Genomic DNA, 26,661 nt, shown 5'->3' on the forward strand with positions numbered 1-26,661 from the left:
ATTCCCCACATGGGTACAATGTGTGAAGTCCATTTCTGGTGTCCCTCGCCGTGGTGTTGCTGGAATATTGCTAAAAGCGGCGTAAACCGACACTTGGAATTAGTCTTCAGCAATCCATGTTTGTCGTAAGAGGCGACTAACAGGATCGGGTGGTCAGGCTCGCTGACATCGTTGATACATGTCATCGTTTCCCAATTGCGTAGATCGATGTTTTTGATGTCAATCACTGTATTGTCTGGTCCACACTCGATTATGCCCAGGTCGGCGTCATATAGCTGTAACTTTGCCATACAGCAAGAGTGCGGCCGTTAACAGCAAACAAACTGAACACAGGAATAGTGCAAAATCACTTATACTTATATACTTTATATGTGAAAGAACATCCGATTCTTCCATGACAGATTAAGTTACAAGAATATACAAGAATTCGTTAACTTCTTTTCACCAGCGTATCACACCAGTGGTTCACAGTGAGATCAAATTTGACCTGACCAGAAACCAATCACACGAACTCAGTTTAGTCTTAATATATCGATTTGTCTTCTGACATGATAAAGTAGTTATGGATCTGCCCAAATTGTCCTGGGTTAAACCTTTGAGACACAAGCACAGATAGCTTATAAGCTCACACCCCTTCTTTCCCATGAGGGCTGCTTTGACGGAATGCGAGCAAACAAGCTTTCGCAATCGAAGGGTCCGGAGCGAGGCTGGTCGAGTCGTTAGTGTTATCAAAGCTGAGATCGAGAGAAGGCCAGGGGTTTGGATGTTAAATAACAACCAAACAAGGCAACACATGAAAGTCGTTTTCGGTTTGCTGTGCTTAAACCGAGTGCTACAGCTTGAGACTCTGATCCAGGAGGCTTGTTTTCATAGTCCCGTGACTTTCACAAAAACTGGACTACAGACTAACGGCGTCATCTCCTTCGAGTTAACTTCATCCTAAACCGTAAGTTATCGTTTAGACATAACACCTTTCTGACATGTTTAGATGCATGTATTTATGACCCATTCACATTATTGCCACCAATATTTTATATTTTTAAAAATGTTTAAAATATGTATTTAAATTAAATGCTATTTTGGCAGTTATTCGAATAGGTATTGATTTGAGATATCATGTCTAGTTTTAGACTTTTTAGAACGATCGGGCAGGACATGCTTAACCATTTGACGAACACCTGGTGTCACAACTGATTTTCAGTGATCCAGTCATCTATTTCCATCACTCATCTTTGTTCAATGAAATCTGTTTGAGCAGAAAATGAAGCCTTTGTTATTCTCTGACGTTGTTGTAGGACGTTCGCTCGTCAAGCGGAAGACCGGGTTCGATTCCCGCATGGGTACTTGGGTATATATGTTAAGTCCATGTCTGGTGTCCCCTGCCGTAATATTGGTGGAATATTGCTAAAAGCGGCGTAAAACTAAACTCACTCACTCTAACGTTGCCGTTTTTAAATTTACCCCATAGGTAAAACCGCTTTGGGTTTTCTGGTGGGTTGTGTCTGTGGAGTACATTATATCACACATATATGCGTGAGTGAGTGAGGGGGGGTCAGTGAGTGAGTGAATGACAGGATTAGAGGTATATTTACCTCGACAGTATTGTTGAAATTGTGTTTGAGTACTTATTGTGAGAGAAAGATCTTATGCGTGTTTTGTGACAACAAGAGAGCGGAACTAGGATTCCCACCTACTGTCAGCGAATCCCCGCACAACTAAGGGACGTAACTTTGCCCAACGTTGACGTAATGGTACATCCATGTTATCACACGTTTGGTGGGGCGGTGGGGTAGCCTAGTGGTTAAAGCGTTTGCTCGTTTTCACGCTAAAGACCCGGGTTCGATTCGCCGCATGGGTACAATGTGTGAAGCCCATTTTTTGTGTCTCACGCTTTGATATTGCTAGAATACTGCAAAAGGCGGCGTAACGCCATACTCACTCACTACCAAACGGTTGACCTTAGTACTGTAATCACTTATCTCACTGAAGATCCAAGTTTAGTCTCTCTCTGCAGTGTTGCCAAATAAGGTCTTAGACTCTATTCACCCATTTATACTAGTCTGTTTGCCAGATCCTTGAAAAATTATAACACAGGCGTTCTACTCAAGCAGAGAGTGATTTGGCTTCTATTGTGTCTCGGCCTCATGCTGTTCTCAGATATATAATAATAACTACGATATTTCTTTCTGGGACTATATGGCAGTCTATCATTTATACTTGTAGTTCCTTAAGGCATGCCGAGGGACGGTGAGGTAGTGTAGTGGTTCAAGAATCCTCTCGTCACGCGGAAGACCAGGGTGCCGTTATACAAAACAACCTAAACACTGAGACTACCTTAAGTCTATGTTAAGGTATGGGAGTTACGGCCACCTTAGCGCTAAGATCTCTTTGTACAACGGTACCCAGGGTTCGATTCCCCACTTGGGTATAATGTGTGAAGCCCATTTCTGGTGTCCCGTGCCGTGATATTGCTGGAATATTGCAAACAGCGGCATAAAACCATACTCACCCTCACTCACTTAGGCGTGCAAGAGACCTATGGTCGTGGGTTCGTGGTTAATGACCAGATGGTGGCCACATGTATACGTGCAAACACCTAGTTGCGGGTACAGCAACGTGCAGTGAATTTGGACAAAGTACTGTGACTATGTGTTCCAGCCCACCCAGCTGTGAATGGGTACCTCGTTAGGATGACAAAGCCACAATAACTCGGTGCGCCTAGTGGCTGCAAGAGTTGTATTCTCCCCAGGGAGTTCAGATTGATAATACGATGTGCCGTTGAGACTGACATCCAATGATCGAGGGAAAGAATACCAGCGCCTTGAGCATGCACTAGTTGCCTGGATATGTGCGCTATATAAATATCATACAATAACAACAATAACATGCGTTACCGACACTTTGTCCTACTTCGCCTAACGAGGTACAGTGTTTGCTCGCTACGCCAATTACCCGAGTTCCATTCCCAATACAGGTACTCTATGTAAATACATATTAAGTATACACTTGAATTAATTTGATTAAAAGATACAACCATAATCTAAGCGTAATTAGGCTGACAAATGTCTCCCAATAGCCCTAAACGTGTACACATGTCACATTCATGATCAAAGAGCCATTTCTTGTTGAAACATCTTTGTTTATATTACAAACCAATAAGGCGATCGGAATGTTTGGAAGGTAACGGCTGTTTGGTAAATATTTGATTGTCTAACATTGTCAGAGTGAATAAAGGCAGTGACTCAATTAATACGTGGAATAACCGATGAAGGTGTTTGAACAAAACGTCTGTTATGACAAAAAAAGGAAAATTCGTTTGTCTTAAACGCACAGCTCCCGATTATATATCAATATTTCTTATCCTAATTATTTGTTGTCGATCTCGGTTCTCGCTTTAAATTTTAAAACCTGGTACAGCTCGTTGACCAAGGATTGACTGATGTTTATTGAACATGTTTGTACATTCTTAATGATTAACGTCTAGCTTAGGATGACGTGAGCTGCTCATGACAATTACAATTGTACTGATGTTGTACTCGGGGAGTTTTGGTTTGTTTTGTTGTTTAACGCCGCACACAGCAATATTCCAGCAACATGGCGGCTTTCTGTAAGTAATCGAGTAAGGACCAGATAATCTAGTGATCAACGGCATGAGCATCGATCAACGCAATTGGAGTGAGTTTAGTTTTACGCCGCACTCCGCACGTCGCAATATTCTAGCTATAAGGCGGCCAACGCAATTGAGATACGATGACATGTGTCAACCAAGTCAGCGAGCCTGACACACCGATCCCATTAGTCGCCTCTTACGACTAGCACGGATTGCTGAAGACCAATTCTAACCAGAACCTTCACGGCTCAAAGTAAAAGCGAATTAGTTTTATTGCGTCAGATTGATTCAACCATGAACAAATTTAAAGCATTTGGATAAATATCATTAACTATCGCCATTACGTATCGTAATTATGTAACAGAATCCGGAAAATATGCATACACTTGGAAAGTGGATTTGATAAAATTTGTTATCGAAAGGTTACAGGACTACACATTGTATTAAAATGGCAATAAACTACGGTTTTAACGAACTCAAGGGGACCACTATATAATACTTCGTTATAACCGTAGTTCATAATATGCATTGGGCTAAAACATACAGCTCGAGGTAAAAGGGACCAAAATAGTTTCGTTATAACCGTAGTTCATTATATGCATTGGGCTAAAACATGCAGCTCGAGGTAAAAGGGACCAAAATAGTTCGTTATAACCGTAGTTCATTATATTGCATTGGGCTAAAACATACAGCTCGAGGTAAAAGGGACCAAAATAGTTCGTTATAACCGTAGTTCATTATAAACGTAGTTTTCCGTACTGCCAAGTTAAAGTCAAAACCAAACTACGATTCTCATATCAAATACATAAATACAGCCCGGTAGTTGTTTTTAGTCAGCCCTCCGTGTTTTCTTCGCCAAAACATTACAATTTAAATATTTATTTATTTATTCACGTTAGATGCCAACTTGTATTAGCGCCACTTAAAAGATCCCAAAATGCCTTTGACTAAATCCGTGTTTTCTCAGTCAGTTATATTTCCCAGCCGTGATATTGCTGGAATATTGCTAAAAGCGGCATAAAACCATATTCATTCACTCTTACTTATAATGAAATATAACTGTACTCATGCATATGCAGCTCTCCTACTGCGCATGCTCCATGCTTCATTACACAACGGCATTAGTCAAGTTCCATTGAAGCTAAATCAGGTTTTTACTGAAGCCGACGTTTACATGTACTTCAACACGACTGGTTCTGACAGTTATTTTTGTAGAAGTGTATTTGGCGAAACAACAGTGATGGAAGCTGATTTCATCCTAAGTTAATGCTGATTTCATTCGTAATCAATACGCGATAAAATATCAAGCCCGTTACAAACCCTAAACAAGCAGTCTTTCACGTTCGGGATATGCGTGGCTTGGACGACAAATATGCCCGCTCTTGGTCTCTCAGTCTCCCCTCCCTACAAACACATGTGCGCGCACACATACAAACAAATAAACACATACACGCAGTGTGTCTCAATCTCTGTGACTCTATCCCTTTCTGTCTCTTCTCTTTTGCTCTCTTTTCTCTTTTCTCTCTCTCTCCTTTGCTCTGAAGTAACTGGTCTGCATTAACACCCGTTCCTCAAGACCTCGTTAATCGGCACACCCCATGAAACCGGTCATCGTTGGCAACACTTCCCTTACTAATAACATGACCATAATTCGTTTATCAGAAAGTGTGTCTGTCCACCGTGAGTTGTTTATCAGAAAGTGTGTCTATCCACCGTGACTTGTTTATCAGAAAGTGTGTCTGTCCATCGTGACTTGTTTATCAGAAAGTGTGTCTATCCATCGTGACTTGTTTATCAGAAGTGTGTCTATCCATCGTGACTTGTTTATCAGAAAGTGTGTCTATCCATCGTGACTTGTTTATCAGATAGTGTGTCTGTCCACCGTGACTTCTTTATCAGAAAGTGTGTCTGTCCATCGTGACTTGTTTATCAGAAAGTGTGTCTATCCATCGTGACTTGTTTATCAGAAAGTGTGTCTATCCATCGTGACTTGTTTATCAAAAAGTGTGTCTATCCACCGTGACTTAAACTTGTTTATCAAAAAGTGTGTCTATCTACCGTGACTTGTTAATCAGAAAGCGTGTTAATCCGGACCCTTTCTTTCGGAACGCTGTCGTCCAGAATAAAGAGGTTTTGCTCTCTTATTCAAAGTAACGTTACATCAAACTCACTGTATGTGAGATCAGCCTCTGTGTACCGACAATCCCCACTCTGATACATCTATAACAGCCGGTCCCATAGACTCTTATTTCTACTTACTCTCATCCCCCACTGTGCAACTGACGATGAATGAGAGTTTTATTAGTTTCATACGCTTACAAGAATGGTGTATCACTTACATCATTATGTTCAATTATACCAGAGGCCCGAGGAGCGTTGTTTGTCTATGGGATTAACTAGTGAGTCTTGCAGCACCAAGGTCTAAAGTTGTTGGTGCGCTTTTACATATTACCTATTACCAGGGAGACTCTATAAGTATCCCTGCTATTACATACGTACAGCTTGTTCAGCTTGACCTGATCAAGTGAATACTAATGCATTGCGTGACCATGTCACTACTGGTTGGGTCTATTATTGTGAAGGGGTGCACCTTTGTCAGTTGATTGTCAACATGTCCAAACAGCCGAGACAAGGTTGCGTTTAACATCTCAGTGTCGAGAAATCGTCAGCAATGTCCTAAATTTCTTTAAAAAAGAAGCTACAGATGGTTTAAAGTTTCCGATGTATGCATGCTCCGCACAAACACAACATCAAAACATTCTCTGCTCCCCTATTTGATGAAGTTAACTCGACCTGCCGTTTGTGCCGTTTGACCTCCCGGGCCATGCAGATGTAGAGTAGCTCAGGTCAAGCTGAACAAGCTGTTGTCTCTTCCACTAGGGGTGGGTATTGCAGAGAATTTTCATATTGCGATATATTGCGATGCGGAAGCATATATTGCGATATGTATTGCAATATATTGCACGGATTATTTTTTTAACAAAAACTACTTATAATCGAGTTAATGCTTGATTATAAAGCAAAAACACAACAATCACTATGAAGATTAACCGTTTTTAAAAACTTTTAATCATGACAAAATAAAAATGTAAGTAACATTTGGCACTAGTGAAACAGGGAAAAGAACAATTCTAAAAACGGAAATATCCGAAGATTTCCGAGTGTTACGAAGTTTTCCGAATGCATGTCAAAATACCGGTTTTCGATCAGCGTATCGCAATACGTATCGTTTTCATGTCCGAACCGGTAAATACCGGTAAACCGGTTATATTGCGCAGCCCTATCTTCCACAGAGGTATTGCCCCAATATCCGCACCCCAGCAGCATTTTATCCAAATAAGAGTCGGAGTCGGAGACCTACATTACCATGGACGCCTTCGAAAATCAGGCTGGCATGCCATGACGTCACAGAAGTACTGTTCAGATTCCCTTAACTATTGTGTGCCGGCGATTAGGTGCATTACGATGAGAACGTAAGTTCGAACCCCGTATGGAACTCAAACAAAAAAAAGTACTAGAATATGTACTTTAACAAGGAAGTGTAATTCCCAAACACAACACGTCACGTATGAGCACTTTCTAAAATACATTGTGTGTTCATCCCTTCAAACTTCCTTCTTCAAGAAGATCGTATTCAAATTTCGCCATCGTTGACATTCTTTTGTTTATAAAATCTCGCAGGCATTCTGTGATAGAACCAAGCCCAGAAATTAACGCTTGTGGCAAATGCCTACACATGCACATGCAAATTTGCTTTGATATGTAAAATATGCACACTTGTGTCTTGTACACGTGTTCAAATTTGCACTTTGAGCAAATTTACATCAAGCCAAGGGGTTGTGAAGGTAAATTTACTCACGTGCAGTTTGCACAGTGAAATATTCTCAGCACATTTGGATACTTCAGAGCTCTGGCATGAAACAAGCCTACCGATGTCTCCAAGTGGCACAGAAAGAGGAGAATGGGGACTCCTCTGGCCTCAGGTCACCCACCACTCAGGAATCTCACCCCATTCATATCAAGAGAAGATTTTTTTTGTTTTAGTAATTATTGTTTATCGCACCAATCAACAAATCAGCAATATTTCAGCTATAAGGAGGCGGTCTGTAAATAGGTCTGGACCAGACAATCCAGTGATCAACAGCATGAGCATCGATCTACGCAATTGGGATACGATGACATGTGTCAACCTGACCGCCCGATCCGATCCGGTCACCTATTACGACAAGCATTGGTTGCTGAAGATCAATTCTAACCCGGATCTTCACAGGGGTCTGTGTTTGTACCTCATATTTCGAGGTCCTCGGCTCGCAAAGATCCTCTATTATATATGAATACAAACCCTAGCGATTTAGATAATCTCTTCATGCCTCTCTTTGTCCAATTATAGGCAAATGAGGTCCGTCCGATCGATCTGGAAGTCCATTTGCCTCGCAGCCTTTAATGACCTCTGCCAGACGGGCTTCACATGTCAAGGGGACATGTTCGTCCATGAGATGTTTACTAAAATATCTACATTCATGGACACTATTGAACACTGTATTTAACCACCGCGCGCAGAACTGGTTAACCACAATTCCGGATTCCGCTGTTGCTGCCAACCTAGTCCTTTCTGGCTTTGCTTCTCTTAACCAGTTGTCACAAGGTTCCAAGAGCTCCCTGACCTTCTCAGAGACTTGGAAAAACAACGTTTTTTGTATACGGCAATTACCATATCATCCATGGCCAATACAATTATGGTATATATTCTCTTACAAAGGCGTCTCTCACTTAATCCTCCATACAGATCTGTCTTTATATAAGTCAGCCATTAGTGTCAAGCTAATCTGGGAAGGAAATTGTCTCTTCAATTCTCTCTGATTTGAAATACGTCTTTCAAGGTTGAATCCGTGCCATGAGGAGAAGATAGTGTTTCCTTTGATTTTAGTGCCTCGCTATACAACATCTGACTAAAGCATTGCGAACAAACATACTGCATAAAAGTGCATGAGAATTTGACTAAGATGGAGTCGTACGTATGTCAAAAGCTCAGTGACTTGGTGTCGTCGCACCCCTACGACGTAAGAGGTCGTCACCGAGGCGGTGGGTTAGCCTAGTGGTCGCGATTCCTGGGTTGATTCCCCACATGGGTACAGTGTGTGAAGCGGCTTTCTGGTGTCCCCTGCCGTATATTGCTGGAATGTTGCTAAATGCGTCGTAAAACTACAGTCATTCACTCACTCATAACATCAACCACTAGTTTGTATTGCTCAGCCTGTTCACAACCCTCCATGATGTAGACTGACGGGAGCTAACTGCCGCGTTGAACACCATTAACTCGCTTGGTCATACGAGCATCTTTGCCACTATGCGCATTCCAACCTAAACGGTTATAACAAACAAAGGGACCCCTAATTCTAGTTCGTAACAACCGTAGTTCGTTATATCGTCAGTTCGTCTTAAGCGTGTCCGTTATAAGGGTAGTTTACTGCTGTGTTCCCAGACACATAGTTGATGAAAGCAGCTCTTGAATTAAGTGCACCGAAAGAAACGATGAGGTAGACGCCAAGTTGATGAAGGCAGCTCTTAAATTAAGTACACCGAAAGAAACGATGAGGTAAACGCCTAATTAATGAAAGCAGCTCTTAAATTAAGTACACCCTCTGGATCCGCCTATGGTTCCGGATATCTCACATTTGAAGGCTGTGCAGCTGATCCAACACCACGCGGAAGAAGACAACGACGAGCAGACTAACCCGCTGGTCGGGCTGGAGTATGTCTCACAGTCCCTCAACCACATTATTCCCCTACTGTCTCACCCTCCCTGCAATGCTAAAGCCATAAATGAAGCAAGTCTAGATTTCCCCAGGTTCTGACCGCTGAATTGCCTAACTCGGCTCCATTTCGATATAAATTAGTTTAATTGTTCCTATCAAAATTCATAGGTTCAGGGACTAAGTCCGTTTGGCTCAAAAGCGGACCGATAATTGCAATCTAACTCGAAAACTAATAAACAGAAAATACTCAATGAAACACTGATCATAATCAAAACATCATACCAACTCTGTGATTTGTTTACAGAATTTATGTCCTAAAAATAAAAAAGTTGTTTAACAAACTATCATTAAAATATTGACACAATTCACTATTTGTTACGAGGAAGGAGGGCAGAGAAAGGGACAGCCAGGTGTTCGAGAAAGGATGGAGACACCACAGCACAGGTTGATGAATCAATAACTTTGTCGCTACTTGTGCACGTGCTTCTCTAACACCAGGCTGTCCCTTTCTCTGCACTCCTCCCCTCGTAACAAATAGTGAACTGTGTCAATATTTTAAGGATGTTTGTTAAACAACTTTTTATTTTTTAGGACATAAATTCTGCAAAAAAATCACAGAGTTGGTCTGATGTTTTGATAATGATCAGCGTTTCATTGAGTATTATATGTTTATTAGTTTTCGAGTTAGATTGCAATTCATCGGTCCGCTTTTGAGCCAAACGGACTATAAGCGTTAGTCTAACCGCAATCCCAATGTGGGAGTATTGTACATCCTCATGGTCGGGTTCATAACACTGCCTGCCTGTGTTTTATCACAGTCCTCGACTGTGTATACAGGCAAACGTTAAGTATGCAATGATATACCGCCACTGTCAACCCGGCTTCTCAATACAGACAATACGAGGAAGAACCGCTATCTGAATAATTCCTAAACATTGCCCTTGAGTTTCGTGTACCACTTTCAACTGATGTATGACTCCAGATCACCAGCCTTGGCTCGGGGCAAGAGGAACGTTCACTACGGTGACGGGTGTTAGGTCGACATTGTTTGAGATTTAGATCCGTGTTCCTTGTCATCCTTGGACGACCTCTAGAGATACATTCAGGCTAATGACTCCAGGATATTGTGGTATCTGGGTAGGTGTCAAGACGTTCATGAGAAATACCAGCATCTTCAAGCAGTGTTGTCCAGAGAAATATAAAACTTGAGACACTTCTGTGTCCACGGATGTGATTTACGTGTGGTATTGTGATGAAGTGGGTGAGTGTACAATACAAGTTTGAAGGGAATTGGTCGGAGTGTGTGTGGAATGAATGATTGAATGAATGAATGAATGGGTGACAGGACGTATGAATGAATATATGACTGCTGCCAAGACAAGTGACACCAACATCTGGTTTTTGTAGCTTACGAGGCTTCCTCTATGGCCTGTCAGTTGTGTAATATCCAAGTTACGTGAACACAGTGGGTGGTTAGTTACGTTAAATTTGCGTTACGATAAAATAGTGAGTCGTTAGTTACGTTACGTTAAGTTAGCACAGTGGGCTGTTAGTCATGTTAACACAGTAGGCCGTTAGTTACGTCAAATCTTAATTACGTTAACGCAATGGGTCGTTAAGCTACATTACTCAAAAGGTACGTTTGGGTCGTTAGTTACGTTACGTTGCATGTGATTTACGTTAACGCAGAGAGTCGTTAGTTACGTTACATGAGTTACGTTAACACAATGGGTCGTTAGTTTCCTTAAATCTGGGCTACGTTAACATATTGGGTCGTTAGTTACGTTACATATGAGTTACGTTAACGCGGTGATTTGTTCGTTTCGTTACATATGAGATACGTTAACACAGTGAGTCGTTCGTTACGTTACATATGAGATACGTCAACACTATGGGTCGTTAGTTACGTTACATATGAGTTACGTTAACACAGTGGATCGTTTGTTACGTTACATATGAGGTACGTGAACACAGGGAGCCGTTAGATACGTTACACATGAGTTACGCTAACAAAGTGAGTCGTTAGTTGCGTTAAATCTGAATTACGTAAACACAGTGGGTCGTTACTTACGTTAAATTTGCGTTACGTTAACACAGTGTGTCGTAAATTGCATTACGTATGAGTTACGTTAACACAGTTGGTTGTTTATTACGTTGCATATGAGTTAAGTTAACAAAATGGGTCGTTAGTTACGTTACATATGAATTACGCTAACGCAGGGAGTCGTTAGTTACGTTACGTTACGTTAATACAACGAGGCGTTGGATACGCAAACACAGTGGGTCGTTAGTTACGTTAAATTTGAGTTACGTTAACACTGTGTGCCGTTAGTTACATTACGTATGAGTTACGTTAACACAGTGTGCCGTTAGTTACATTACGTATGAGTTACGTTAACACAGTGTGTCGTTGGTTACATTACATATGAGTTAGTTACGTTAGTTACGTTACGTTACAGTTAATGAGGCGTTAGATACGTTAACACAATGGGGCGTTAGTAACGGTAAACGTTTAGTTCAATATTTTGCTGTCAGAAATGCAAACCTACTCACATTCAGAACAAAGAACGCTGTCCTAACATGTTCCTTTAGAAACATTCATGATTGATCAGTATAGAGAAGACTAAAACGTGACCGAAGTAACCGTTAAGATAGATATATTCATGAAATGTAATTATTTATGTTGTTGACATTATATAACTCTATAGGACCTCCACCACTCGACCCAGGAACTGGAAATACGAGCGCCATTAATCAGTGAGTTTGACAGGCACTAAACTCGACCAACTGTCAAACATATTATAACCGAGGCTAAAGGAGAAACAACAGTTAGAGCCAGCGTCAGTAATTATAAGAGCCAACTATTCTAGCAGCTGGTTAACTATTGTGGTGAGTGAGTGAGTGGGTTTGGGTGACTGAGTGAGTGAGTGGTTGGGTGGTTGGGTGGGTGAGTGAGTGAGTGGGTGGGTTTGCGTGCGTGTGTGAGTGGGTTTGCGTGCGAGAGTGAGTGCGTTTGCGTGCGTGAGTGAGTGGGTTTGTGGGTGGGTGAGTGAGTCGGCGAAGAGGTTTGCGTGTGTGCGTGCGAGCGTGCGTGCGTGAGTGAGTGAGGGGGTGGATGAGTGGGTTTGCATGAGTGCGAGCGTGCATGCATGCGTGCGTCCTTGCGTGCGTTAGTGAGTGAGTATTCCCGATGGTTGGAAATACAGTGCCCATTTAATTCCTAGGAACGTACGTCTATGATGTCCGGTGTCCGTGCGTTTAACAATTCGGACATTTACTATTCCTTAGCTGGCGAGTGTGGTTTTCTCTACTTTTAGCAATAGTAGCGGCCAGGGAAATCAGAAATGGCTTCACACATTGGAATTCAACTCGGATCTCCAGCGTAAAAACCTATGGCTACCCAGCCGCCATTTAATTTGGGGTTTGCGCAGCGCAATGACATTCAAATTGGGAGTCTGATTCATCTGCATCATATAGTGTTAAACATGGGTTTACTATGGAATCTGAGAAGGGACATTGTCGCGTTGTTGTATTGTCGCACTTTGGTTTATTGTGACACATTTTGCTTGTGCTTAGAAGAGAGACAGTGTCCCTTCGAGGATTCCATAGCTTAGTGTTGGGACTCCTGCACCAGGAGGCAGCATGATGCATGTCACGTGACACGGTCGTGAAAATAGCTAACCTTTAGAAGTGAGTTAATAGAGTAATCATCATTATGCGACTAAATATATTAGCCTTGATGCAATTTTGTCACATTTACGAATTATGTTTTTGACCGCGAGACCTCCTGGCATATTCATCAGTCTGGCTCCGTCATTACTGTACCTGACATATAAACATACTTGTTATGATGGTATCTTGTCACACTGAGTCATGTTTCTATCAAATAATTAGCTATAGAGGGGTACCAGTAAGTTGTGCTGATGACGTTGGCCATCCACATTCTTAGATGACATTACCGAAGCGACACGTGTTCCATGGTCTTGTGGATTGAGTGTATACCGGAAGAGAACGGTGGTTAGATCCCCAGGATTCACCTCACAACCCGTTACTTTTTGTTTGTGTTTTGGTGGCATTTTCTTTTCAACGCGGCACTCAGCAACATTCAGTCTGTAAATAATGGAGTCTTGACCAGACAATCCAGTGATCAACAGCATGAGCATCGATCTACGCAACTCAGATACGGTGACATGTGTCGCCTCATACGACAAGCATGTTTTGCTCTGAACACAAACGTAATGCACACTATTGTCACCAGTAACATTAGTCATCTCAAATCTCCATTTTTCGTTGTGTATAAAGCAAATTATTCATGCATCTAAGAGGGCGGTGGGTAAGCCAGTGGTTTAAGCGTTCGCTCGTCACACCGAAGCGCCGGGTTCGATTCCCTACATGGGTAAACTCACTCACCCTTGCATCTGAGTTTGCTAGATAGGTATTTTAGGTATTAACACTACTACTTATGGGTACGTTAAGTTTAGTCATATAAACTGTCAGGTAAAGAAAATATACACTTGAAAAACTTAACAAAAACATAGCAAACCTTATCAAAACGTTACTCGACTGAAGGGAGTCGCCGAAACAATGCAAACCAAATGACCATAAGACAACAACGATCCCCGAGTCAAATACATCACCATTATACATTTCTAGTTGGTTTTACTTTTATCTACCATCAAACATAGGTATATGCATTGGCTGGCCCGGGGGTTTATGCGCTAAAATATTTAAAAACTGTTCTCATCTCCTTAGAGGTTGCACCATGCGTATCCTTGTTTCCATCCTCCATGATATATTTTTCATAGGAAGCCTATTTATCGAACTAACCCACTTATGTTAATTCCCAACGGGACATTTTTCAAGTGCAAATCGGTTTTCTGTAAATTTGATTGATTAGAACAGACCATGGGGTTGCCCGGTGACTTTTCTCTACCGCTAATATATTCCGGGCACGTCCTGGCGGTGGACTTGGCTGAAGTGTATGCGTGGTGTATTGATGTATTGATGTACGATCGTTGTGTACTCAACTCTAACATTATATACGACCTGTGACATAAGTGTTGTGTTTCCTGGAGGGTGGCAGATGTCCACCTCATGTTCAGTATATAAACAGTATTGGGTATAAAGCATAATAATAATGATAATAATTGTGAATTTATAATACACCTTTTCCATGTACAAGGCACATGCTCAAAGCGCTAATACACAATCTGATTATTATTACCCCGGATAACCCAAGCTGAATGTGAAGCGCAAGAAGGTAAACAGTCACGAGACTTATCCCACCGGGTACCCATTTTCTGCTGGGTGAACAGAGGCAAGTTTCAACAAACTCACTTGCCTAAGGTGAGACCTCATGTACCACATATGTGCTTCGTTGTTGGGCAGGACTTAAGTCCTAGAAACTCTCAGGAGTCAAGCTGCCAAACACGGTCACCCATCCAAGGACTCTCCGCGCCCAACGTTGCTCAGCTTCAACTGATTTGTGACCTGAGCTCTATGCACACAGGACCACACACCACTACATATCCTGTGTCAAATGCGTTTTATAGGTTGAAAATATGTATGATGTAGATGGTATGGTTTTAATTTATTTGTTTGTTGTTTAACGCCGTACTCAGCAATAGTCAAGCTATATGACGGCAGCTGGTAAATAATCGAGTCTGGACCAGACAATCAAGTGATTGGCATCATGAGCTTCGATCTACACAATTGGGATACGATGACATGTGTCAACCAGGTCAGCGAGTCTGACAACCGGATCCCGTTAGTTGCCTCTTTTGACAAGCATGGGCTGGTGAAGACTATCCCACCCGGATCTGTACGGGTACCAATAAATGCCGGTCTCAGTATTAAGTGAGGAGGGGAATCCAAGTCGGGTGTCATGACCACCCGCATCGTTGTAGTCACGGTCAATCCTGATTTTAAATGAACTGATGATTGATGGCTAGTAACATGATTGAACATAAACTTGAATGTGAGTGAATGCTGTGCTTTAATGTCTGTATTCGTATCTTATATGGCTGAGCAGCCAGGAGGCCTTAAAACAAACAGACACCAATCAAACTGAACATGTCAGTGTGCCCTGCTCTGCCAGTAGCCCACGCCACTAACTATTTGCATGCAAATTGCTCACGGAGACGTATTTACGAGAGAGAGAGAGAGAGAGAGAGAGAGAGAGAGAGAGAGAGAGAGAGACAGAGAGAAGTACACGAGATAGATAAAAAGAAAGGAGATAGAAACACACACAGAGACAGACAGGGGGAGGGAGATAGACAGAGTGATAGATAGAGTGAGAGAGACATAGACAAGGAGAGACAGAGAGCGAAGTACACACACAGAGAAGTACACAGAGAGAGATAGACAGAGGGTGGGAGATAGACAGCCACAGAGAGAAAGACAAAGAGAGAGAAAAAATTAGAAAGAGTACAGGTGTGAGATAAAAAGAGATAGGGAGAGTAAAGTAATTTATACAGCAAACTATATCCGGCAATTTGCTGTATATTTTAATCTAAGCGATTATACCGAACCACGTCTACAACGAACTAAAATTCGCGATCCCTTTAATTCGTTGTCAGGTAGTTGGCTGTATTGATATACTGAAAGAAAATAATAATGCTCACTTAACATTCAGTCCATGAAGATTATTTTTGTTAAAACAATATCAACTTATGTAAATACACACTCGATTTCCTGTACAGGGACGCTTCCAGCCTGACCCTCACAACAGGTTGTCCCTCAAAACGTGAACAGAATAATAGTTACGCCTTATATCCGCTCCCCTCCAGTTGTATGGGACACAGCTCCACACACTGTTTCCTCTATGTGCTCCACACAACGCTTCCTCCATCTCCATGTGTCATGCAAGCAACAACCACACCGCTCTCAACGTCTCGGATGATTGTGGCTCTGGTATATATACTGAGGGAAAGAAATAAGTGATCACATGAAAGTACAAGTGTTCCCTTATTTTTTCCAGGTTTGTTCACAAGCTTTGTATTCCATAGCTTGTGAAGAAACCAGGAAAAAAATAAGGGAACACTTGTACTTTCATGTGATCCCTTATTTTTTCCCCTCAGTATATTAGGCCTACCGTAGTTCGTGTGTGTTTCTCACATCTAACCAGTTAGAGAGCGGGCTGGCAAAAATTATGCACAAATATACAAAATGATTTTCATTTATGTGACTTATTTTTAAGATGTGAACAATTCAGATCACTTGCTAATGAGTATTAGAATATGTATATTAGGATGTAAATCAAGTCACTTTTCCTCGGAAACCATTTTTAAAACTTTAGATAAGGAAGAAACAAATTGCCCTGAATTTCTATGAGTGTTCTCGGAAAGAGCATTCCACTGAATTTCTATGAGTGTTCTCGGAAAGAGCATTCCACTGAATTTCCACAGTGGCGTGAAACTGGGAAAAGGAAGCTTATTATTTCACATCGGAAAATCGTCGGAGATGAGAAACAGAGAAAAAATTCAGACAGCCTTACAATAAAGCTGTAAATAGATTAATCAGAAAGTGTGCTCAACTATACTGATAGCGCGAGTATAACATTGCCTTTTTCACGGTACAAAATAGAAATAATTCAGCACTATGTTTAATAATGTTTCAACTTTGACATGTAATCTCAAACAGGAATTCAGGCAGCGATGTACCGTTATAGCTGAGACGAGGCAGTCAGATGAGATCTAATAAAGGCTAAAAATATTAGTCAACCATGTTCGTTTAATTGCATATAGAGCATTTAACATGATAACACGATAATCAGAAACCGGTGATAACAATGTCTTTATAATGGTTCGCGGTAATAACTAATATCCATTTATTCAGAATTAGGGCCCTAGTCCGCACTGAACCGCATTATATCTCATCCAAATCATACCAAAGCGATGTGTTCATTATATCTCATAAATCCATTTAAAATTGATTTACTCTGGTACGAAGTCTTGGACGCACTTTATTCGCAAAGTTCAAATATCGACTCAAACAAATATTAGTGGACATTTTGTTCTCTGGAACATCAAAAGGAGCATATTGATTCTAAAACTTGAAATGTTCTCGGTACAAACGAAAACACACTTTACATAATATGTGGAACGTGGTTATTCAAAGTTGTGTTAGTGTAAACATGTTTTATAGGGTTTTATGAGAAATATTGCCTTACCATTATTCAAGTTTTGCAAACAATGACACTTAAGCGAGGAAATCAATACATATCACTTATACACGGCTTTATACGCCCCTGTTGTACGCTATTTCCTATAACCGTTACTCCTTGGTGAATAATGCAAGAACAATATACCCTGTTTGTTGTCTAAATGGATATTTATTACCAAATTAGGACAAAAATGCCAGCCTCACTTGAAAATGTGATTATTTTGAAAGCCTTTCATTTCCGTATCTGCATAACCTCCTTGTCAATATATACTTTACTTATATCGACATACATATCCCGTCAGTTTGGCGAAAGTCAGGTCACTTTGTTTAATATCCCAAGAGTCGATAAAGAAACCACCGAAGCTGCATGCGTTTTCATTGGTTGATTGCTAAACGGCTTTGTTCGGTTGGTGTCTACTCTGACGTCCGCGCGCGTCGTAAAAAGAGGGTCTTTTTTTTTAAAAAACGCGGATATCGAGAGAAGACAAGCGTTGTAAGTTGGGAAAAACCAGTGTACTTCACTTTCATAGTAAACATGTACGTATAGCAACGTAAATATCTAAAAAGGATATGTCATACTGGAGGTGTTACATAGTTTCGTATAATTTTCGCATAACCTCTTTCAGATTTATTAGAAATATAACCATTGAAATAGCCCTGTTTTGATTATATGACTACATTCGTTGGAATGTGTTCAAAATCTTAGCGATCTGAATCAAATGAGGTACCGTATTTCTGGCAAACTTGTTGACAAGGTTCAAAAGAGTTTAACAGTTTTAATCAAGGATAACCTGAAACAGAGAGCATCAATGACACCTTGGACATATCAAATGGCCGATAGCAGCAGACACGCTACAACCTGATGAATTATTACCTAACGATAAAACAAAACTTTCAGAGTTTAAATTAAAAAAACGTCAGTACAAAACAATAAAGTTACGCAGTTCGGCTAACTGTACTCAGAAACATTCCTTTTGACGAAAAGGAAAAACAACTATAAATATCATACTAATGGATCACTGAAATCTGTGAAGACACTTCCAAAAAGGTAAGCCTGTCTGCCCGACTAGTAGCGCCCGTCATTCACAAATGTAAGTGACCCGTGAAGATCCGGGGTAGAATAGGTCTTCAGCAACCCATGCTTGCCACAAAAGGCGACTATGCTTGTCGTAAGAGGCGACTAACGGGATCGGGTGGTCAGGCTCGCTGACTTGGTTGACACATGTCATCGGTTTCCAATTGCGCAGATCGATGCTCATGCTGTTGATCACTGGATTTTCTGGTCAAGATTCGATTATTTACCGACCGCCGCCATTTCGCTGGAGTATTGTTGAGTGCGGCGTAAAACTAAACTCACTCACAAATGTAAGTCATTTTGGCCTGCTTGAATTGTATTCAAGTGAATGTGGGCATTGACCTTTTCGATGTATTTAATTTTTAATGCATGTACAACAACAAGAAAACTCCATATAACGATTAAAACACTCCGGTTCAGAATCAATATCCTTCATGACTGATTCTAACGAAGAAATACAAGAATCGAAAGTGAAATTTCCCTGATATCAGAATACACACACAGTCGGGCAAAAGAAAGTAATCACGTAAAAACTTTATTTAACCAAACATTACAGGTGTTCGCAAAGCGTTACTAGGCTACAGCACTCTTTGAAACACTAAACATTAGGCCCTAACTAAAACTAGGATAGCTGTATACAATGAATCACCGTCGGATAACCATTTCTTGTTTATGCCTTTCTCAGCCACCACAAACATGGGTGTATACGTTTTGGCTTACGGTTTGTATAGTATATATACCTACTAGTGAATATACTCAGTACAATATCCGTTTGTTCATGAGGGCATCAATCAGTAAAATTAAAGCTGTAAGCTTTCTCATTATACTCTGTGAGTGAGTGAGTGACTTTGGTTTTACGTCGCTTTTAGCAATATTCCAGCAATAACACGGCGGGGGACACCATAAATGGGCTTCACACATTGTACCCATTATACTCTGTATTGTACAATAAACCACGGTTATAACGAATCCAACGTGACTAATATTTTCAGTTCGACATAACCGTAGTTCGTTATACGTTTTTTTTTAATAAAGACAATTCAATTATGCCAATAAGCTTTAACGATGACGTCATTTGGAGACATCTGGCATGTGACCCACAATGCATTGGCTCTGCTCTGGACACTCGAATTATGACGTCAGCCAGTTAACATGTGGCAACAGTTAACATGTACTTTGGTCAACCTCCATAAACTTAAAATGAATCATTTTGATAATCAAATAGGAGCCACGCGTGTTGTGACTAACGGATTTTCTCTCACAGTCGTAATAGACTTAGAGACGTTGTCATGAGCGGCCTCATTGGTCGTCATCGTCTTGTTCATACAACCTCATCGGCGATTCCACTCAGTAATCGGGCCACTAGCGTTGTTCACTCTGACAATATTAGACAATCAAATATTTACGAAACAGCCGTTAACGTCCAAACATCGTCCACCTCACAGTCACCAGATTAGTTTGTAATCAAAACAAGGACGCCTCGGTCTGCGTGGAAGTCGTTCACGACGCTGCTGTTGTGTGCTGGTGTCCTGGTCCGCCGACAGGTAAGTTTAATCAGCGGCAGATCAAAGCTTCCCCGTCAAGGTTTACCGGCTTAGGACAGTTTGTCTACCTGGATAAAACTTGTTTACGTCTTAACGCGCTGTACGTGTAAGTGGATGTGCCTCGTGACGTAATTGTAGTTTAGCGAAGCTTTTGCATTTATTTCACTTTGTCGAGTGGATGCATGAGGTTTTCTACTTGTTTTATTATCACTAGTAGCATTGACAGTAGCTGAAGTAACATTAGTAGTCGCGGTGGTAGTAGAGGTAGTCGTAGTGTTGGTGGGTGTAGTTGCACTAGCAGTAGCATGAGCAGTAGTGATGGTGGTGGTGGTGCTAGTAGTCGTAGTCGTAGAAGTAGTTGTAGTAGTAGTAGTAGTAGTAATAGTAGCAGTAGTTGTGGTTGTGGCAGCAGTAGTAGTGGCAGCAGTAGTAGTAGTAGTAGTAGTAGTAGTAGTAGTAGTAGTAGTAGCAGTAAAAGCAGTAGCAGCAGCAATAGCAGTGGCAGCAGCAGTAGTAGTAGTAGTAGTAACATAGTAGTAGTAGTAGTAGTAGTAGCACTAGTAGTAGTAGTAGTAGTAGTAGTAGTAGCACTACTAGTAGTAGTAGCAGTCTGTAGCGGTACCAGTAAATTGACCTTACGTGATATAATCTGTTTAAAAATACAATATACGTAGAATAATCACCATTTGTGTTCATGACAGTTAGACAAACCACCCCACCACATTCATCATCATCATCATCATCATCATCATCATCATCATCACATTTACCTACACAGCGTCATGCCCCATCAGTCTAGTTACATACTTATAACGTCCACGTGTCCAGTTGATTCACTGACCCCTCACATTAATCACAGATAGGCCTGCAGGGACTGGTCAGCGTTGTCCACTTCAGTCTGGCGCGTGGGGTCATCTCGGGTCAGCCCTTTCATGTCCAAGTGTCTTGCAAGCACCTGTCCTAGCCGTAAGCATCAAAATGTAATATAACTAAGATGGATGGAGGGACATTGATTTGAGAGGTGATATCTGTGTTTACCTCCACCGACGTAAACAACGTAATAATGTAAACAGTAATTGTGGTAAACGTATGGTTTTAACAAACTCGTTCAAGGATGACTTTTTAAAGTTTTACAACATCCAACTGATGTAAAATTTGCAACATCTTCATCCCAAGTGGCAATGAAGGTAAGTACTTTACACAGCAGGGAAGAGTACTGATTAATAGATTATGTCTCCATGGATGTAAATCTTAAGCAGGAAATGTTTTTGAAAATGGAAACAGTGTGTGCCTTACCTTTACATATGATAATAAATTACAGCCTTGGCCCTCCCTTCTTGCAAGTTATAGCAGGGACCCTCGGTACGCATGACATACTGGCGTCAGCTGGACGTCATACGTCCCACGTGACACTCCCGTCATTGTTATTTTAATATCTGGATTGGCTGTCAACGTGAAGCTATTATCAGTATAAATCGGATTTTAATACTTGTGTATGGCTTATTTGAAACACATTGAAACAGTCACACCCAACACTTTATGCCTGACGCCTCCTTCAGTGTCATTTTGTAAAATATATTTTGTCATTCTGGTCCTCTCTCTATCCTTCTCTGCATGTGTGTGTGTGTGTGTGTGTGTGTGTCTACTGCTGTGCTCTCTCTTTCTGACCCCTCTCTCTGTGTCTCTTATTCTCATGAAGGCGGTGGGGTAGGCTAGTGGTTAAAGCTCTCTCTCTCTCTCTCTCTCTCTCTCTCTCTCTCTCTCTCTCTCTCTCTCTCTCTCTCTCTCTCTCTCTCTCTCTCTCTCTCTCTCTCTCTCTCTCTCTCTCTCTCTCTCTCTCTCTCTCTCTCTCTCTCTCTCTCTCTCTCTCTCTCTCTCATGTGTACATCATGTTGTGTCAGCATCTTGCTACACAATCAGCGCCATAGCTCACAAGCCGGTGTCAGTTGCAAAGCGGGATGCTTCTCCTTCTTACTCACAAATGATCTCATATTTTGTCAGAGATGTATGTGTTCATCGACCATTCTCACGTACCGTTGTTTGTTTTACAAGCTTTGGCACAGGGCAGCGTTTCCGTCTGTGGAGGCTACGGAACTGTATCAACTAGATCAGCGTGTTTTGTAACGATCTGTGATGGTTCAAGGAGAAACAATATGAATCATACATATTTTATTACCTAGTTATTCCTCCCACGAGGGAAAAAGATAAGATACTTTCAATTAAAACCGCGCCTTTTCACAGTTAAACTGCTGTCTAATTTCTTCGTTATCACCGTCTCTGTCACAATGGTTTACAGAAAAGCGTTTTGTAAACACGGAAAGTGCTTTTAACTTTTTCTTAAGATTAATGTCAGGCGCACCTGTAGAGACGACTAGAATGACTTCCTGTCTACGACGTGCGCATGTCAGGCAGGCGACCCTCCTGGAGAGCCTCGTTGTGGTGTATCAGACTGTGACGTAGTAAGGTAGGCCCGCGCTCGCTCTGCCGATGACAAACAGTCTAATGTAGAGCTGAGAGCGTAGCACGGATTATGCTTTACGCCTGGACTATTTCTTGTGAAACATTGCGCTAACAGGTCAGTTGATATTTCCGTGCATTTATCAAGTACCTAGGTTCATTCTTAACATGTGAATTATTACACTGAAGATGAATTTATGGTTTGTGTATGATAATAATGTCAACATTAAATATGATTTCAAAGTTCATTCATTGACTCGTAAAGCTTCATTCTCTGATTCACAGATAACTTAAAAATGACTTTTTATTAATGGAGATTGTAAGTACATCTTCCTTAAGATAAGGGTTATAGTAAATATGTTAATCAGTTTATGATTTGAATAAATATTGTGTTGAGATTATTATTTTATAGAACTGAATGAATCCATTCTAAAGACTGGGAAAAATAGATTCTCCTTTACAACTCACAAGAATTGTATCATGGCTATATAGATCATAAAAGGTTAATATTTATTTTTAAATTTGATTTACTTATCTAATGGCAAAGAAAGTGCCGTTTATAAAACATTGCATACAGTTTCAAACTGGACACAGACTTTACGATTCGTTATAATGTTAAACAGAGACATCCCGTCACGTAGAGTATCGGATTATTTCTGGTTTTGTCCTTGGCAATTGCTTAATTTATCTATTTAATTGAAATCTACAGTGTAAGACACTCAGCGTCCTTTTCCTGACACATTATCCAGCATCGTTGTGACGACACACACTCAAACAGGCGTCCTGTACAAGTATTTGCATTAGAAGGAAACTGTTTCCATAGTTTTCCAACTTGAAAGCTTTAAGAGACTTACATAAGCGAGCCAGTTACCTTGAACGAGGAGCGTCGCTGTGTTCGATGGATCTGCTTGCATCCGCTGTGGAGGATACCTGGTTGTGTTGCTGATGCTATTCACAGCATTACTGTGAAGTGTTTACATATGTAAGTCAGGAAATCTCCATGGGCTCAATTGGAATATATTTGCATATTTGTAGCGTCGATAGGCTAACGATCCTTTTGGGATAATAGTCGCGAGGTCTGTCATCGTATTTGTGAATTTATGCTTTCTTTTTCCCCAATTATGTTTTCAAAGTATTCTTCAACATGTCATCATATCCCTTGTGTATTTGGCAGTGTGTCCATGATGTGTGAAATATAACTCCTAAGGGTCGATGTTGTGAGCATATATGCACTCGTTACGGGTACAATGACACAACAGCGCAACCAGCCAACGTTACTGAATTATTAAAGGGATAATGTAATCTTTTCTCGAATGACGTCAAATTAAACATAGATAATGAACAGACCAGCCAACTGTTTCACATTGTCTCTGAAAAATTACTATAATGCAGACAATTATACATAGTATAGTGCCTTACAATATAATCTATTTTTCATAGGTTTAAATGAGGATAACACTTCCAATGTGGTAAATACAAAAACATTATTGTTATAACGAAACCAATGTGAAAACGGATTAATTTCATTTCCTCTTTTTGAAATTTCCATTTCCGCATTAACCAGAATAAATAAACACATCTTTCTCAAGCCTGGAAGACACCTGTTGAGTTAAGATAGATTTACTTGCTATCACAAGGCAACGTTCCCTTGTTATTGCAACAAAATGCTTTAAGATGTTACACAAATTAGTATACTATTCTAAAGAAGATTCCTTCCTATTATTACAGGTAATCTGTCTGGCTTTGAAGTATTAATGAAAGAACAGGGTGTTCTTAACTTTCTGCGAGTAGGGTAGAAAGATAATATGAAAGTTAGAGAGAGCAGTGTTTAAATATATATGTTTCTCTATTTCTTATTTTGTGGAATTTAACCGTACATATTTGTAAAATTTTCAGCGATCAAAGTTGATCTGTGCCAATAGACTTTCCAATAAATTAACCCTGTTTACACTAAGTCAGCCCGTTTGAGAGCTGATTTACAATTAATATCTCCAATAGAAGCATCATCTTTGCTAAAGCGTAACACCCACGTCACTACAGTCAACTTTAAGTAGGAATCCATTATTTCGAAATTGATAGAAGTTTTCAATGTTTTCATGACTCTAAATTAGTCCCACGCGATTTCAGATGTATGTGTTTTATGTGAAAAGTGAAATTAACTGTTGATGCGTGGGACTATCTCGTCGTATCAATACGACTACAGCAGCAGCATCTGATGCGATGGCTCTGTAGCATCGTCAGCACTCACATCATCCCAATAATTACTCCAAGATTCATCAAGTGCAGTACGTTACTGACAACACCACGCCGTGTCATTTATGTGAGTCCCACTGTTGCGTTGGGAATTTTAGCACACCTTAAACCACACAGCGAAGTGAATGACAATTGGAAATGATGTAACGAAAAAAAATCGATATTTTTATTCGAGGACCTGTTTGATGTTAACTGCTATCTTTGATAAGTACAGTCACAAAAAAGATATAAACTAGCAATACGAACATATCGATTAGTACTTGGTAATAATCGAACTGGGAAACGAGACACGGTTTGGTTAAAGAGTGACCTATATCCCAGGGTGTTTACGGATATTTGATTTTTTTTATTAATTTGGAGAAAATAACATTGCAATAATTACTTCCTTAAACGCACCTTCAGTTAATTGTATTCACAACTGTATTTACCTGTTTTCGCCTTATGCAGGAGTGTCTTTGAAACAGGTAACACTGGGAGAAAACACGCATTAATAGGTATTGTGAAATGCTGTCTCCCTGGCGAACACCGAGCGCTGAGACAGCACGGTTTATTGTATGCTTAAGTAGCAAAAACAGTCCCACCCGGCCACATAAGGGTAGGGCGTCCACGACTCATACGGAATGTGAACTTTCCACTGCTGAGATACCCGGGCGTTTCGTCCACGAAAACAGTTCAACCTCTTAAAGGAAAATATTTGTCGTATATGTCACAAAAGCACTCCAGCCTACAGCGCGTGGTTGATCTGTACGGAGCGTTATCTCCCGGTTTCCACGTTAATACAATGTTATCAATATTAACTGTATGTTTATTGCGTTCAGTCTTGTCATTTACTTAACCTCTGACGTGTAAATTGCCGAACCTATTTTAAACAAATCCAGCAAAAAAAGACGTCCCATGTTTTAGCGAGTCAGAAACAGAACCATCTGAACTGAATGAAATGTAACGACATGCGCGATGTAAACATCAACATGGCCTTTGAGAGAATGCGAGGCGGTCGTGTTTACCTGACGAGGAAAAACGTGTGTATATTCGCATGCCAAAGCATGTATGTTTCTAAAAAAAGAAATGAAAAAGAGACGAAAAAGACACATCAAGTGCTACATCTTCTTGGTGTTCTAAGCCAGCATCTGTGCATCAGATGCTCGAGTATTTTCCATGTAAATGGTCCATGCTTGTAGTAGATACAGCAATGTTGTTGCTTTTTCAAGATGAAGACAGACTTCATTGACACTGAGATGTTTTCGTGGGTGATGGTTTTGTGTATGGTCTCATTGTATGTATGGAGAGATTTTTAGTTCGTGAAGAATATAAATCAGATAATTATCTTCAGAAACGAAACGAAGCTGCCAGCGAAAATACTTCTTTGCAGAATTTGGCAGATAAATGTGTATTTCGAGATATAGTAATGTTAACTTTCAACCGTTTTTGACAATAAATCTGAACAATGTGGCATGTACCACCCAAAATAATATTTATGTTAAGGGCTGTTTAAAAACCAAAATGCTTTTAGGTGTCAAGTGACATAAGGTCATGTTTTGTTGGGAAGTGTGCCATACGCCGAATGGGGAATCTTCAATGGACCTCAACCATTGGTTCCGTGTTGGAATCGAACCCGGTGCAACAGCCAAACGCTTTAACCACTGAGCTAACCTGCCTGCGTTAAACGATTGACAAAGATATCACTGGCATTTCAGAAAAGGCGCAAGGACGTCTTGGCGTTCGTCGTTCTCTTTTAATGTCAATCACTGCATTGTATCTATTGTATATTTACAATGTTTGCAAGTAACTTTCATATTGCTGAGG

General features: G+C 40.7%; 1 protein-coding gene across 1 annotated transcript in view; it reads left to right on the top strand.

Moving 5' to 3' along the window:
• Positions 1–784: 784 nt before the first annotated feature.
• The window catches only part of LOC124263118 (cadherin EGF LAG seven-pass G-type receptor 1-like), an 82,712-nt gene continuing 56,835 nt past the window's right edge, over positions 785–26,661 (top strand). Inside the window, 1 exon segment of the mRNA XM_046697681.1 lies at positions 785–946. The gene's annotated coding sequence lies outside the window, so the exon portion shown is untranslated.

This window comes from Haliotis rubra, unplaced genomic scaffold (assembly GCF_003918875.1).
Source record: "Haliotis rubra isolate DU_JTF1 unplaced genomic scaffold, ASM391887v1 Scf868, whole genome shotgun sequence".
NCBI lineage: Eukaryota > Metazoa > Mollusca > Gastropoda > Lepetellida > Haliotidae > Haliotis > Haliotis rubra.